Here is a 10,980-nt window from a genome sequence, read left to right as displayed (position 1 = left end):
TCTCCTTTAAATTTAGGCAAGTAGAATAGATTGGTTATGATTTTATTAGTGATACAGAAAATATTATGCTTCTAAAAAGGCCAGAAGTTTCCACCGTGGATTTTTTAATCAGGTCCTTTATTTGATTTTAAAACTTTCAAAATGCCCTAAGTGTGTGAAATTCAAATGCAGTATAACTGGAGATATGAACTAATTTCAGAAACCAGAACCTCACTCTTTATAAGATATAATCCTTTTTTTCTCTATAAAAGTTTAAATTGCAGATACAGATATGTTCAATTTCCCCCTGCTTTGCAGTTTTTACATATATTTAGGATCCAGTATAACAAAGTACACGGAGTCTGACTCCAGAGTCTGCTTCCACAGTTCCCAATGACTGTTTAAATACAGGCCAGAGTTTTAGTGGCCTATATGTGCTAAACAACTGGGCTCATCATTATAGCGATCAAACTTAAAGCCCAGTCCTTCCATTCTTGCTTTGCTGAACATAGTCATTAACTTTGCTAGGACCATGCAATGGTTGAACACTCTGTCTTCAACAGTCTTAAACAGTAAGCCAAAGAAAGAGAAATAAATTTTAAAAAGGAAAGGAAAAGTAGTCTAGAATATGCAGCATCCCATGAACATTCCCCAAAATGACTGTCTCAGCCAAGGAAGTTCTATGATATACTTAATTTAGAACTGTAAAAATAGAACATATTACAGGGAATATCTGCACATGCAAATACCAGCTGTATTTCAAGAAACCTCATATGTGAGGAGACATTGAAAACAATAGAAAATCTGCTGTACTTTGTAGGAGGAAAGAGGAAATCTGGTCGCAACAGGCCTGGCGATAAAAGAACAGCATCAAGGACTGTCAAGCACTCCTTACTCAGCTGACAAAGAACTCCTGACACTACAGCAGAACGGGTACAACTCAGCAAACAAGTGTTGCATAAAGATAAATTCAGCCATCAGCTTCCTCACAGAAACTCTTTTAAGTTCACTGCCGTAGATCTCACGAGTGTGGTTATTAATAGATGTAAAGTAGAGAGAGTTCTCCTCTGACTAGTCATGTAAAAGATGAAGAGACCTGGGCTTCTCCAGAACTGTCTTACCTTTCAACTCATGACTTCTGAAAGGAAAAAGAAAGAAATCTTTGTTTTCTTTTTTTGACTGTTGTGGGATCTGGAGCCATTGGAGAACTGGCCAGTGCACAGAGGGGCTGCAGAGAACACGTTCAGCCAGTTCTTAGGAAACAAGGTCATTTCTCAGTGCATGTACACAAGCAGTAGGTGCGACATACCCAGAAGAACCATGTTGTATCCAATGTGCACAGATTATCTGCTTGAAAGTCTCAGAAAGAACCATTGGATTCCCCATAAAAAGTCCATTTACTGGATATAATCCACCAAAGTTTCTTGAATTTATTTGTTTAATAGGCAGTGTGGTATTTATAGTCACCACGTCTCAGGTAGTTAGGAAAATTGACACTGCTACTTTCAAACATGCTTTTAATTTATTCTCGAACCAAGAGAAGATCAGCTAGGAGCCAAAGAGACGTCTGAATCAACAGGAGGAGGGACCTGGCTGGGTCTGGCTGCACCAGCGCACCGTTTCCACAGCAGCTAAGAGGGGAATGAACGAGCACCACAGGACAGCGACGCGTTCAGTCACTTCATTCTTACCAAAATGAAAGTGAAATGCAATTACAGCTTAGAGTTTCTCCAAGGAGCTCTAAATAACAATACATCATCTTCCTTTTATTTGGATGTTTAAATAGCTTTCAAAGAAAACTTGAAGATTTTAAACGTTAGTTTTGGGTTTAATGCCTGAGAAAAATGGTTGCATTCCTCTTTAACTGAAATCCTAAAAAAACCCAAGGAAAATACATACTTTTCATTTAAGCAAGATTTGGTATATCCTAGATTAAAATGATCTACCTTTGGGCACTACATAGAGAAGGCTAAGTTTAAAAAGTGTTTCCACCTTATTCTTCCTCTGTAGTCAATGAAGAAGTAGCCTTGCAACGAGCCTAAGACCTGCTTACTTTTTGGAAGGGTCTCGCTCCCACCACCAAACACAGAAGGACTACTCCCAAGCCACAGTAAAATCTGACATTAGAACTAAGCTAAGCTACTCCCACACCTCTCCTCTCCATCTGCCTGCTCCAGCACTTGTCTGGCCTCAACAGAGGGCTGGTTCAGGTAGCTAAACTTGGAGAAAATGAACCCTGCCCTCCAAAAATGAACTGTTCCCTGAAGCAGCTCGTATCACAGTGAAAGCGAGCGTGTCAAACTCAGCCCAAGGCTGACAATCTGCCCAGGAACACGGCTGGAGGCCCAGCAGAGGGAAAAGGGAGTAAACAGCCCCGTTCTGCAGCTTCACTACAGTATGGAACTGGTACATCCTTCAGTGGTTTGAATCCAGTCCAAACGATGGACAACATACATGCCTGAGTGTTGTTCCCATCTGTGTATGTTTGTGTATGTTCATCTCCTAGGTATATATAAACAGATAAATAGACAGATATCTTTACATTAATATGTTTTTAACCAGGCTTTCCAAATTTATGATACACATGACAGAAATCCTTTCTTCCCGTTCCTACATCCTCCAAGGAGGCACCTGCTTCACCTTTCTCCTCAACCAGATGCTTCCCAATTCTTCTGCTTGTCAAAGCAAACGATCACCAGACCTCAACTGAATATTCAGTAATTTCCAGGAGACATTTCCTGATAGATACTTTGTGGGATCTAGCGCACACAACTGACTGAAATAGCCCTCGTGGCAAATATACTGTTAACGTGAACAAATTAAAGAGAATATTAATAATACTTTGCACTTTGTCAAGTCCATCCTTCAAGGATCCCAAAGCACTCATGTTATTAAGACTCCCAAGATCATTAACAATGTAAACAAACATGTTTGTCAACTAAGACAATGTCTGCTAATTAATTTATTTCTTGTGTTTGGAGAGAACGTTTATAACTGATTTATAAAACTCGAAAAAGAAAGGTTTGTAATTGAGATACTGACATCTCCTTAATTTCAGCACGCCAGCAATTAATTTTGTAATTTATTTGCACAAAAAGTTAAACAATGATCATTGCCTCTCATGCATTATCCTATAGACAAAAATAGTTCAAATTAAACAACAAAAAGAAATTAATGCCTTGGACACCATTTTTTCAGTAACTTTTAAAGGACTCTGATTTGGATATCAAACCTTGTCACAAAAAAAGGAATGGACTTCGGAATAAGCACACACTTAAGTGCAGAGCTTCAAAAACTTAAATGCTGAGTTCACGGAGTTTTAATTCTTCTTTGAGTTAAAGAATTGTTAAACCTGTGTTGCAGAGTTTGAGTGTATTTGCACATATATTGAACAGCTGAACACCTGATGCAATTCAGGTTCCAGTTGGCCTCACTGGTTATAATCTCCTTGGCTCTCTTTGTCATTTGAATTACAAGCTCATTTGATTTTTTAAGTTTATATCGGATGAGTGAAGATATAGAAAAGCTTATGCCACCATTAGGAGGCAGCCATGCTCTAATCCTTACACTCCCCTGCTCCCTAAGACTCCAAAGGGCCATTGCAGTGTATCTTAGGGTTTCTTTGAATTACAGCTGCCTAAAGTACTTCCCAGCACCCTCCTGTGTTGCTATCAAGCCTAAAGCTAGACTTAGTGACTTAGATTCAGGAACAACCCCAAATTATTACTGTATAGATGGCTTCAGAGCACTCAGGGCCTCTTCTTACTTTCTGCCACCAGAGAAAGCAAAAGATTTAAGGAAACACAAAGGCATCACAGCTAAAATGGTCCTTAACTTGGAGGATGTCACAGCCTAACAGAAGTGAACACAGAACCTCCGCTTGTTGTCAGACGGTGCCAGGATCTTGCCTTCATAGGGCACCTTCTAACAGAAGTGGGAAGGTGAACTTGTGATCCTGTGGTCTCGATATTTTAAGACCTCTGTCTGGAATGGACTTGTTCCCAGTTTACATTCCTGTAATGTCGAATCAGACCTGCTACTACATCAAGCCTTGGGCTATTCCATCTGATCACACAAAAAACACAGCGAAATCAACTACATTAGACAACAAGTCCTCTCCTAATAGTCTGTTCTCATTATACTTCCTGACCACCTGGAACAGAAACTTAAAGTTACATGAATGTTTTCAGGCTACAGGTCTCTGGAAAAAAATTTAATGAGTGTCATAGCTTGTCCCTGTTTTCTCAATCTGATTTCTGTTCACCCGATTTACTTTTTACAAGTCTATGCTACTTTTCACAAAAAGAAAATAAAATCTTTCAAATGTGTGATTCACTTCCTTAAACACTTTAAATAGATTTTTATTCTTATTGTCACTGGAAATGAAAGTAAACAGCGACGCAGTTGCAGCAGGGAAGACAGCGTGTAGTTTAAAGACGACAGAACACTTACATGGTTTTTGGTTGAGTCCTACATTTCGTTTAGCTTGTAGTCTTTGCTGTGGCCCATTTCGCTTTGAAAGAGCTCAGCTTCTGATCTCTATACCATTCTCAGTAAACACCTTGATCCTGTATCAACTCATAGAAGGACCTTTCATCTTACTAAAAGAATCTGGGATGAGAGCAGACGCAGCTGTGTAAAGTACCAAAGGCAACTTCCATGTGCTTACACACCCCTAAATGTTGCTTAGCGACACACAGCTCTTCAGCATAAAGATATGCCAAAACCATTCAAACAGAACTCACCTCGTATGCTGCTGGAAGGAGGGGCAGGAGCCCTTCAGAAGCACAGGGCTCTTCAAACTTTGTTCGCAGTTCTCTCTTTTTTCTTTCTTCTCTCCATGCTCCCGGTTCACTTGAAAAGAGGTTCTGTATCTGCCATGCAGCATCCATCTAAAAAAAAGACAAATATCTACCTCAAACACATTTCCCATGGAGATTTGTTTGTGAAAAAGGAGCAACATGCATAAACCTTGAACTGCCTGCTCTGAGACCACTTCCAACTAGCATAAGACTTAAAGCAAGTTTTCCCATGCTAGAAAGAAATCTAATATAGTCACAGTTCACACACCATAGCTCTGGTCCGCTTTTTCATCAGATTGTTAGAAAGGCTTCAAATGGACTTAAACAAGGTGCTTGGATTTTGGGTTATGTCTTCACATAGGAGTGCGAGTTGCCTGATGATTTCAAGTTAAATTTCTCTGACAGTTTGTCCTCATGTAAAGCAATTACTGCCTGTACACATACAGTACACGCCACAGCCACACTGTAGAGAACCCACTTGCAGGGAACAGAGGGTCCTCCCTTTCAGGGCTTGGAGTTTGAGCTCTTTGTACTATTTTTGCTTGGACTTCTGATTAGTGCTACCACCCTTGTGCCCCTCCGCTCCACATGTATTTTCGTCAACTTACTCTCCATAGTGATGTGATAACATTGTAGGGTCTTAGCCAGATTTTAAGGTACCCTAGAAATAAAGGCATTTTTTAAACTAGAAATGTGTGAATCAGTTTAGTCTTTTAAAACACAATATGCAGCTCGTCAGCTTTCCAGATCTGTTCTGAAAACCATATCTGTGTGTCAGTAAAAGACATTAGTATAATGACATATTAATGTGGCATCAGTGGGAGACATCCAATTACAATGTTTCATACAGCTTGTCTCATCTCTCGCTGTGTATGGCTAATGAACAAGGACAGGAACTTTCGGAGAAAGAGTGGAGAAGATTGTCATTTTCGGAATCTGGCCCTCAGCAATTGTGGTCATCTGTGAAATTACTTTTTCTGTAAGCAGAAAATTCTCCCTTTGGATATTTAACAGAAGAGCAATGGAAAATGGAAAATGCTTCCTTTGTGAATCAGGATAGCAGTATTTAAAATGAAATCATTAATAAAGGATCAATGATATATAGAGGCCCAACTTCATTCCAGAAAGCATGAATACTTTATTGACTGTTAGATTTTTAAAAGAATCCTGGCTGTACTTTGCACGTTATTCACTAAACCTTTTGCTCTGTAATTTGGATGATTGCTATGCAGGAACTGGAGAACAAATCTAAATGGTTTAAGGGTGTAATATAACGCAGACAGATACTTTCTCCTCCAAGCCACCTGCTCAGAAGGACTCAGGTTAGGTCTGGCTGAAAATTGGTCCCGAGTTGTTGAGTGGCCCGTGGGGGATTCCTTCTCCATCCATCCCAGGTCCCAGCAGACAAGAGGTGCAGGAGAACACAGCTGTGCTGGTGAGAACCCTCTCCAGCCTCCTCTTTCCCTTACTAAAAGAAGACTTAGAACAGCAAAGAGCTGGTGTTGCCACTGAGCCACGTAATAAAAGTTACCAATTTCTGATGTTTCTCATTATTCAGGGAGGGAAAATATATATATATATATATATGATTCTCAAAAATATTTGTTATATTAAGCAGGCCAGTAAACCACTGAGCTATCTAGAAAATCTACCCATTCTACTACTTGCAACTGCTTTCCTATTATACAATTAGTACTCAATCTGACACTTATTCACACATTGGTGGAAGCGGGATTTGGTTTTACATTTGCAACCGCATGGTCTGAAGCTCAGCTCTGGAGTCTTTTGCTAATGGGATATCTCCTAACACCATAAAAAGCAGTAGCCTCTAAAAAGAACTAAACTGGCATGGAGCTATACATGGACTAACAGAACACGCAGGGAGCTTACTTCCCCTCACTCTGAGAGCAGAAATAGAGGTAAGATGCACAGTACTCGTGCAGTTTGTTGGTCCCAGTAAGAATGTCCCATTCTTGCCATAACCACTTCCAGCTCTTGCTGGCTACAGCGGAAGGCAGTTGAGGCTGGAACTAAAGACATATGCAGCATTTTGTAGGTATGTGGGCACCAATCCAACAAAATAAGAGCTTTTTTCCATTGCCATATGTGTTTTTTTCTCTCCTAAACAGATCGTCCATCCCATTAGTCAAATAGCATAAACAATTTCCTTGACAACAAAAAAAATTGCCATACCTCAATCAAAACGAAACTCTACTGTGCCAATTACTGTCTCTGTTGAATGTGCCTTTTCCTTAACTTTATTTTAGCTGATGTAACTATGGCAAAAAAATACTCTTATAGTCAAATAACCTGACTGATTGGAGGATCTACACTATTGCTGCTATAGGCCCAGGAAATTTCACCAGGACAAAAATACTTACACACCATTAAGAGGCAGGTTTCTCTAGCAAAGCGCAATTGCTCTGTAGTCAGTCACCTCACCATGGCACAGCTATTCTACGCAAGCTACTTTTAAAGGTCTACAAATTACACTTAAAGAAAGCTTACACTGTAATTACTGAAGAGAAAGAGGACACAAAGGGAGGGAGGAAGGAATCTTTCTAAATGCCTATAAACTCCTTAAGGGGAGGCATCAGAAATCAAGTTTGATGAGTAATTTTCTCAGTCCAGACAGCACTGAAATATCATCAGACACAGATACCCAGTTTAGCCCCCACTAATGTTTAATGGCTAGATAATCGCGGCTCATAAGTTTAGTTTTAATAACAACCACAGCAGACACTTTATGAGCAGATTTTGCAAGCTACAGGCTTGTGCTTTGTCATTATGGGGATTCTTTGTTTTAAATACTGCATTTTAGTTTATTTATTTATTTTTAATGGAGTTATATGTATATATATATATATCAGCATTCTGTCTTCATTCTGATTCTCTAGTTACTATGAGTAGGTACTTTGGCTATTTAGGAGATTTCTGGCCTCAGGGAATCTTCTAACACACACACACACACACAGCTACTAACTTACAGGGCTTCTAAGAATCACCAGGAACAGTGTCCTCTTCAGGGAAACTGAAGAATTGGACAGATTTATTCTGTTTTCTTAGGCCTTCTGCTATCAAAACAAATTCTCTGGCAAATGTCCTGCTAAGTTGAGTATGGGGTATAGCAGCTGCTAGGCATTATTTGAGTGGGAAAATTAGGAAGCTAATACAAATACTCATTTTAAAAAGAAACAACTCCTTTCTTTTGAAATTTCTCCTCAAACTCAGGATCAGTCCGGTACTGTAACCTTATTTTTCTCAATCGGAAGCTGTCTGAGAGCAGCGGCAACTGGTTAAATTTAACTTGAATTCTAAGCACAACAACATTAGTGTGTTTTCCAGCTGTTTGTTCCTTTTAGAAAAGCAGCACTGTGGGTGGATGCTGTATCAGGAAGGGAGTGAAATAGACTGTTCCACACCGAGAACCAATTTGTGGGAGCTTCGGTATAACATCAACAGCATTTTATCACTTTCTGCCATCCAACATTTTGGTAAATGGCTTCATAAAGTAACTGTTAAAATTAATGCACAACAATATTTCAGAAGTTAATGGTGAGTACAGGGTATTAGGAGTGTACTTCGATTTTTTACATATATACTCTTACGAAAGACCTGACAATCAAAAGAAGATGCTGATTGTAAAGTGGAACCTGTTCCAGTACCTCCTCTGATCACAAAACAAATGCTAATCTGACTAACGCTCCGATGCAGCAACAAGGTTAGAAAATCAAATCTCTATATTGGGGAGTCAACCTTTCACACAACCATATAACTGTGGGGGACGGCCAGTACCTGGGAGGGACATTATGACCTTCTCTTGTTTCTATGACCATTACTGTAACCTAAAGAAGATCTCGTGGTTGTTTTATCCTTTCAGCACAGCATTCACAGGGTTTCTCTGTGGATGTGCATGGTCCCCTGAATAAAATAACGTCCTTCTCATCTTCACAAGACCAAGGTTGAGGAATTCCCATCCTTGCACTTGGTTACAATGCTAGTGAGGCATCCTAGTCAAGAACCAGGCTAAATAATTAGACCCTTAGTCCTCACATCACGCTTTACTCATTGTCAGAGCTAAGGTTTGGTGTTTCCATGCCTGTAGGACAGCTGTTAACTTGCAAAAATACCCTCACATTTGTGCAAGCAAACACTATGCATTTGAATATCTACTAAAAGCTAACATGAAAGAGTCCCAATCCATTTGAACATTACATACAGGTAGTATTTTGAATGTTTTACACTTCTAATGTAACTGTCAGTTTAGATAAAGATCCTTCATCCTTTAGCGCTTTTGCCAGGGAATTATATAATCTCAACCTCCAGAAAAGACTTGTGAATTTTTGGTTTTGCTCTTTATCTGGCCACAGAGAAGCCAATAGTACTAAGTTTATTGCTTTCACTAGTTTTCTTATTCCTTTAGGCCTAAGTTTACAGGCACTGTAAAACTGCTGTAGTATAAATGCATGAACTAAGTCAATTAACTGAAAAGTTATGTTTCACAGCTCTTGCTCAAATTAAATGCAGGTTATGTCTATACACAGACAATATGTGCTTATCTGGGCCCTTAGGCAGAGATTGAAACCAATCCCTGAACCACATACCTGTGTGTTTGGCACTAATCTCTGTGTTTGGGGGAGAAGCATATCTTCAGGAATTTGCTTGCTCATAAAAATCCATAGATGTGTTTTCACTACTTGGTTTGCATACTACAATTTTGGTTGCCTGTAACGTTCTCGCTACCAGAGAACAGTATTGCTCAGGGTGGCTTCTCCATACAAATCCGAAGTTGTGGACAGACAATGGCAAGCTTTTTCTTTCTTTTTCGATAAACACTTTAATTATGAAAGCCTGAAATCTCTCACCAGATGGGGAATCCAGATGAGGAGATTTCTAATACCCTTACCCAGGCATTTGAGAACAAAATAAGATAACAAATTTGACTTGTAAAGATTCTGTCTTCAGAAGCCTTCCAAAAAGAGGCTTCACTTTTAGATTATCCCTGATGAAAGAAGAAGGTGTCTGTAAGTGCTTCCTCACATTTTATAGCTGCATATTGGAAGGGCCAGGTGACTTTTCCAAACCAATTTTTCAGGATTAAAATGACAGCGGCTGCAAATTTATTCAGTAAACAAACCACCTCCTATTTCAAGCACTTAGAATAAAACCATTAGTGTATCTGCTTGAATCTAGCTCATTTTAAAGCATTTCCAACACACACAGGAACCAATAGCAACCTTTGCTATATTTATCATCTGATTTCTTGGAAGATGTTCTGCTTTGGAATACATCTCCTTTTGGCATTCTGAGTGTGCTGTACTTTCTTATGTTTCTAAAGTGAGTAACTCAGGATGATAAAAACACAGTTTTCTTTTCTATAAAGCAAAATCTTTCTAATGCTTTTTCACTACTGTACAGCAGTTCCTGCAAGAATAATTCAGAATAGCTTGGGGATTTTCCCCTCTACACTGGATGAATGTGTGAGCCCTGTAGTTATGTGGGGAGACAAATGGCTCCTGATACCCGCTATGACAGGATACAAATGAAGATACGTACAAATTAATGGGTTTGGTAGCAAATCTCTGATTCATAAGAAGGAGAACACCCTGTCCTGTTGCGCTGAGGGACATGTACCCAGTTTCTCCACCTATTTAGCTACATGCTATTCCCTGCTGCCTTTATGGTATGTGCACCAACTGGGGACGTGGCTCCTGCCTCCATCACTTGCTGTTGCCTCTACAGCATAGAGACTGAAGAATTTAGCAGGGAGTGTATCGAATGCCCATTTGAAATGACATAACAGGCTTACTGGCTGAACTGGACAGAATTAGGATGTGACTTGAGCACCCAAATCTCAGAGACCAAAATTGCTTCTGACTTTACTGAAGTTCGAAGGGGCATAAAGGGTTACGCATTGGCCATATTCCTTTAATTAGGGTCTTCTTAATCCTAAGAGAGACTACATTACTTCATAACATTCATTTTGGATGCTCTGGAGTACAGTTGGTACCGGTCGCAAGGACAGTAACAGCGGATTGAACGCGTTGCAGCTGCTTTCCTCAAGCCAGCCTTTGATTCTGACCACCAATTTAAACCACATCTTTATTATTACATAAGATGCTGAGACTTGTTTACTATCTTATTATCCCAGCAGTTAGAAAACTAGATGTCGCATAAATAATTAATGGTTGCCAAAATC

The sequence above is a fragment of the Nesoenas mayeri genome (assembly GCF_963082525.1).
Source record: "Nesoenas mayeri genome assembly, chromosome: 11".
NCBI lineage: Eukaryota > Metazoa > Chordata > Aves > Columbiformes > Columbidae > Nesoenas > Nesoenas mayeri.
The sequence above is the reverse complement of the archived record's forward strand: the minus strand, read 5'-3'. Positions refer to the sequence as shown.